General features: G+C 38.2%; 2 long non-coding RNA genes across 2 annotated transcripts in view; both read right to left on the reverse strand.

Moving 5' to 3' along the window:
* Window positions 1-6,601, reverse strand: part of LOC138982137 (uncharacterized) — a 129,321-nt gene that overhangs the window by 54,986 nt on the left and 67,734 nt on the right. The window lies entirely within an intron of this gene.
* LOC138982126 (uncharacterized) overlaps window positions 2,612-6,601 on the reverse strand; it is a 4,918-nt gene continuing 928 nt past the window's right edge. Inside the window, exons 1-6 of the long non-coding RNA XR_011460790.1 lie at window positions 6,595-6,601; window positions 6,082-6,123; window positions 5,487-5,565; window positions 4,760-4,856; window positions 4,108-4,154; window positions 2,612-3,155 (exon numbers count right to left, since the gene is read on the reverse strand). The exon at window positions 6,595-6,601 is cut by the window's right edge and continues 928 nt beyond it. This is a non-coding gene — a long non-coding RNA (uncharacterized lncRNA). The remainder of the gene's footprint in view (window positions 3,156-4,107; window positions 4,155-4,759; window positions 4,857-5,486; window positions 5,566-6,081; window positions 6,124-6,594) is intronic.

The following is a 6,601-nucleotide window of genomic DNA, read 5'->3' on the forward strand; positions in this document are numbered from 1 at the left end:
ACCGTCACGGCTAAGGCACCCCAGTCTATGCCGACCATTGCATCTTCGGTCATTCCTGAGTGAATTTATGGCGCTTGTCTGAGCCATCTGCTCGATTTCGTTTTTACGGGTTTTCCATTTTACAGCACTGACAATGATCATTACTTGCTCGGTCCTTCGATTACCACCGCTAGTCCCCGAATGTAAAGGGTTTTACCCTCACCGCCATGCTACGAAAAGGTGTCAGTTACACAATCCCCTTTTGATTGGGGGCCCGCCGGCGGTAGTCGAAAGACTAAGTAAGTAATGATCATTGTCAGTGCTGTGAAATGGAAAACCTTTTCTTGTCATGAACGCGTGTGGCGTTTTCGTTGCAGAGGCTTATGCTGATATATTGCACGTTCTCGCCACTAATATATTTACGTGTCACTAAAAATAACACCAAAAATGTATTTCAGCCGTCATTGAGAACACAATTTACGTATTATGCAGGCTAGGCTGGCGTACGTGCGTACGTCGGAGAAATATCCTCACCATTCTTAATAACAGTTTCGTTATTGTAATCGTAAAGATTTCTTATGCATATTTTCATGCATGCACAATAAAGTTGGCGTTATTGTTATTGCACAGATTTATGAAGCGAGCGACCCAGGAGCACTGAACAAACTCTCAAGTTATTGAAGAGATTCAGCGGGCTGCATGCTGACGGGTTTTTATCCTGCAAATGCAAGTTATTGAACAGATTGTGACTGCACAAAGAGTGGATTGCCCCATCTGCATTAAGCGGAAAATAATTTGTTAATGATGATAAATTAGCTGGTAAGAAATGCACCTCCCATTAAGTATAAAGGGCCTTTTTTTTTTACAGAGAGAGAGAGAGAGAGAGAGGGAGAGAGAGAGAGAGAGAGAGAGAGAGAGAGAGAGAGAGAGAGAGAGAGAGAGAGAGAGAGAGAGAGAGAGAGGCATCACTGAACACTGAATTGAACTGACCTTTATATAACAAGAGAGAGAGAGAGAGAGAGAGAGAGAGAGAGAGAGAGAGAGAGAGAGAGAGAGAGAGAGAGAGAGAGAGAAGACAAGACAAGACAAGACAAAATCTTTATTATCGAGGGTAATAGATAAGCAAGAATATTGCTTTTTTACATCCAGCCCTCGCCCTAATATGAGAGAGAGAGAGAGAGAGAGAGAGAGAGAGAGAGAGAGAGAGAGAGAGAGAGAGAGAGAGAGAGAGAGAGAGAGAGAACACTGAATTGAACTGACCTTTATTTAACAAGAGAGAGAGAGAGAGAGAGAGAGAGAGAGAGAGAGAGAGAGAGAGAGAGAGAGAGAGAGAGAGAGAGAGAGAGAGTAATTCTTTATTTACGAAGGTATTGATATAAGCACAAAGTGGTTGCTTTTGTTTTACAATCAGCCCTCGCCATGAAGAGGGATTACACTTGTAATAAATACTATAGATATTTCATAAAACACAAAATTAATAGTTTCTCAAATGTGTCCCACACATGAGTGAGTTGTCTGTGTCCATCTTACAGGATAAATCATAAACAAACCAAGTCAACAAAGCAATTTAATAAGTAAACAGAACAGTTAAAATCAATAATCAAACAGCAAACTGCAACATTTTAATCTTTGTTATGTACATACCAGGATTACTTAAAATAAGCATTATATGCTTGAGTTAGTTATCCTAAAAACCATGTATTGTTTTTGTCATGATAAAAGTTTAATAAAGTTTAGTTTAAACCAAATTGCAACAAAGTCTTTCTGAAGAACCAATGTTTTCTTTGAGACGAAAGAAAGCTAGCTGTCTCTAAAACCTGTGACAGAATTGATTTCCCGAAAAGTATTCGGTAATGAATTCCACAGCATGACTCCAAATTTTTTTTTAAACTTGACTTAGAGAGTGCAATGCGAGAAAGCGGAATACGTATCCTTATAAGATCTCTTTGATTATTTGATGAAACAAATTCTAGCAAACAATGGGAGGTGCACTCCTGAAGTAAGTTTATCTAGAAGTCCTTGGATTCACAAATATAAGCTTTATGCTTATCCTGAATGTTAGATACTTTTTGTTGTTGTTGTTGCTTACATTATACGAAATACATTACGTGTAAAATCCAGTTATTTAATAGGCAACACACCTTGCAAAGTTCAAGAAGCTGCAATCTGAAGCGACCTATCTCTGATTCTAGCAGACGATCTTTCCAATGTATAGCACATAATCAGCAAACTCTCCTGTCCTTATCATGTCTCTTATCATCTACAGATTGACCGCAGTCTTCATCACGCGAATCCCCAATAGAAGTCAAACTTTCGAACATAGAATATACGTAAGCAAGCATGCATGATACGTGACGTCATATGAATCCTGGCATATTGACGTAATGCCAAACATCCGGTTATCTCGAGTCTTCTCCGTATACATGTCCGAGGTTTTTTTAATGTTCGGTGATTTCCGTGGATACGTGCGCAAATAATCTGCACAAATCTCGTGGTTCTCTTGTCAAGTAGTAGGCACAGAAAAAAACCCTGCGTTTTGTCTTGTAAATTATACTTTACTAAATGTGTACAGTATTCTAAGAAAAGAAAAATTCTTCCTTTTTATCATATCAATTGCCTCCCTTTAATTTTATTTGTAAAATAATTCTGAGAAAAAAAGCTTTCTACTTAAAAGCAGTGCAATCAAGAAAATGGGTACAACCTGTGTGTATACCTTTATTCCTTATTCTTTTTATTTAATTGAGGATGTCACTATGCAGTTTTACTGATTTAAAAAAAAATTCGCTTCAAATTATCTCCCTTGAACAAACACTTCTTTTTACAATTAAATTTTGTTTACACGAAGAGGTAGTTTTAAGGGTATATACAAGAAAACAATATTGCAACCTTAGATGTATTTACATTTGGACTAATTCCATTAAAAAAAAAATTCAAACTATAAATGATAAATCAAAATAAAACAGATTTTGAGGCTGTGCACAAGCTAATAGGATTAAACACGAAAGTCGTACCCAAGAATCGTCAAATACTTTTGCTAACAGCTATACTTAAACATAAGAAAATATGATCTGCATCTCTTGTTATGAAGATGATGGCACTGGTCCACCGAAGTGCATGCCATATATGCTTTACTGTGCGCTCTCCCTCTCAATGGTCTTTCTCTGGCTGACTCGATTCTGAGGAGATAAAAGAAAACACATTCAGTACAAGCTGTACAAAATAACAACAAAACTAGTATTACTTAAAGTAGCTGCTGGTTTCTGAGTATTTGATTGAAGGCCCAATCCGACTTGTAAGAAGTTTGCCCGACTGTCGCAGATTTGGTCAGGTAATTGCATGGAGTAAAATCATGCCTCAATTTGGTAACATACAAACTGCAATATTCTAAGGCTGTGAGTGTGAGAATACATCGGCGCCACTTTTTAAAAACTTTCTTTTTGTGTGTGCGCATGTTTTAGTGCCAAAAATGAATAGGCCGAGTGCTCTCTCTGCAAAACTTGTGTGAAGCTTCAGAGCTCTATCAATGGTTTGAAAGAAAAAACATACTTTTCCATTTTTGACGTTCTTGTTCCCTTCCCTGTGAAATTTACTGTCCGTAGGTTACCGGATTTTGTTAATGTCCGTGAAAACCTCAACTATTCATTGCTGAGTGCCTAGTGATAGCTATCCCCCTCAACGACCTAGCACTGATTCTTCCCATTGTTTGATTCTGTAATGAAATTGTGTAGTTGGTAGTTATGTGAGCTTCTTCTTGGGGGTGGGGGGGTGGGGGTGGGGGGGGGGGGGGGGGGGGGGTGGGGTATTTAACCATCAGATCACAAAGTAAGACTTCATTGTAATGTGCAGATATTTGTTCAGGTGCCCACCATTTTCTATGTGAAAACATGTTGCTAACTAACATGAACCCAACCATAAAACGTGATGTAGGTGAGTAGCCCATCTAGAAAAAAGAACCTGTTCTAATTCCGAATTAGAACAGGTTCTTTTTTCTAGATGGGCTACTCACCTACATCACGTTTCATGGTTGGGTTCATGTTAGTTAGAAACATGTTTTCAAATTCTCATCAGGCAATCACGGCTGACACTAAACACAGAACAGGTGGGAAAGACATAATTCAATCTACTCACCTTCCTTGCATTGTGAGACTGGCCATATGAATCTGCTGAAGTAGTTCCTGCACATATTTAATCAAATATTCATCTTAATAACGTGTTAATATCGCTTGTTCTAGCAAATCAGACTTGACAGTTTTCTGAAGGCTTGCACAATTTAAGAGCTTGCCTGTCCCCAATCATTACAATAAGAAACAACATCTAGTATGCAAGTATTTTCAGGGTATGAAGGTTTTAATATAATGTCGGTTCTTCTGGGGGCATGGAGAAACACCTCACACAACAAATTTCAAACAATTGAGGTCACACCATAGGTTTACTCACAAACAAACAACAGCAATACAATAAACAGTCTGCAAACGCCTACATGTTGTCTACACTAGGTATAAAGAAACAAAGAAGCACATGAAGACGGGCTTTGTCAAGTAGACCATTATAGCGAATGAGCAACAGCTGATGATCCAGACCACCAAATTGACATGATTTCCCCTTATTCAGTTTGTGATTGTAGTCATATTGACGATGCATGACTTCAATTTTTCTAAGTAAGTCTCTTGGTGCGTTTACGGATACATTCATTGTCACAATTACGACATGCTAATGTCTAACCTGGGTAAACTTCAATTCATGACTTTTTTTTTAACTGGCATAGACATTATGAGCATACCAGAATTATTTTCCTGTTAGACTGTCTTCTTCTTTTTCTTCTTCTGCGTTCGATATTCATGGCTGTCATATCGTCAGGTCAGTGGCTGCCATGAAGTCTGCATAAACCAATTAAATAAATAATTAAGGAAAAAACCACCCTTACATCATAATAAATCAGAACCATCAAAACCACCCCCCACCCATCCAATAAAACCTGCATACAAAAAACACTTCAAAATAAAAAAATGAAAACATTTAATTCCACTTCAAAAATATAAAAGTTGTTATGTTTTATTTTCATTATCTCTTTACACACACAAAAATTGCTGTGCAAATCTTTTTAAAAACATCAATGCCCGAGACACCAGTAACCTGTTTATGTTGTTGACCTTGTAGCTTTTCAGTTTAAGAGGCTGTTCAAAAAACCGTTTCCCTGGAATCTGCACTATGATAACCATGAATAATACCGTAGGGAAAATATTACATCACCAAGACCTAAGAAATAACACCAACCGACACTCCTCACCCTTATTTCACCCACTATGCCAACCCAAAGACTGGAAAATAATCATCAAATACAAAAATGCTTGATTTCATTTCTTCAATGATAAGTTGAAAATCTTCATTCTTCATAATAATGTTATTGGCATAATGTGTAATTGCCACAATTTACAGAGTTTTATGAAAAAATGGTGCGATAAAAACCAAAGGGAAAACATTTGTTCATATACTGATACCTTATTTACCTTGTGGCTTGTGTGCCCCAGGTTTAGGAGCTGCTCAAACGTCCATTGCTCCTCAGTCTGCAAGAAATTAAGCGATGGCCTGAAGGAGAATGGAAAAAATCCTTTGTCAGCACCCTGTGTATGTGTGTGGGTGGGTGTTTTAGATAAATAGGCAGGGTGGGGGGGGAGGTGTGGGTGTGTGCAATAGGTACCACGCCTAATGCAGTCTGCAAAACAAGTGCAACACTTCTACAGAGCTTTTATGATACAAAGCTTCAAATAAGAAACACATTACAATCAAATGAAAGCTGAGCCTGTCATTGCAAAATAAGAAGGAATATACAACAATCCAGTGGCATGTAAAATATTGTTCCTTCAGAAAGATGGCTCTGACAGCAGAAACAATTTAACTTATTTCTCTACATTAGCGAACGTAGGCTACTTGCAGTTATACCCCTCACACATGAAATATTCACAGATTGAATAACAGTTTGTTCCCAATGTTGCTTCCGTGTATCGGTTAGATCCATCTCGGTTAGATCCATCTGCAGAGTACGGATTGTCATCCGTTTAAAAAGGAAAAACAATCAGAACTTGTCATCAGTGATCAACCTACCTTGCAAGAGTGGGGTGAAACACTCACTTCCTGCCAACATGTCTGCAAAAAAAAAGGAAACAATGCCAATGAAAGCTTAAAATGATTCTTGTGTTCAATATGTGTACACGTGCTTCATTTCTGGGGTGAAAGTGTAAAATATATCGATGGATTGATAGAACAATATAGCCTCAAGTTCACCGCACCAAAAAATACTTATCAATCAACATTGTCATCACTCGATCAGCTATTCCATCTCTTTCATTTTGATTAGTGCTTTTGTGAACAAGAAACACTTAACAAGTGGCTCTATCCCATCTCCCCCCTTTCCCCTATCCCATCTCCCCCCTTTCCCTCGTCGCGATATAACCTTCGTGGTTGAAAACGACGTTAAACACCAAATAAAGAAAGAAAGAAATCTCTTTCATGTGTGTGTGTGATGGTGTGAGCGTGTGTGTGTTTGTGTACGTGTGTGTGTGTGTGTGTGTGTGTGTGTGTGTGTTTGTGAACAAGCTTTGAAAAACGTATGTTTACCTTGCTC

This window comes from Littorina saxatilis, linkage group LG12 (genome assembly GCF_037325665.1).
Source record: "Littorina saxatilis isolate snail1 linkage group LG12, US_GU_Lsax_2.0, whole genome shotgun sequence".
Lineage (NCBI taxonomy): Eukaryota > Metazoa > Mollusca > Gastropoda > Littorinimorpha > Littorinidae > Littorina > Littorina saxatilis.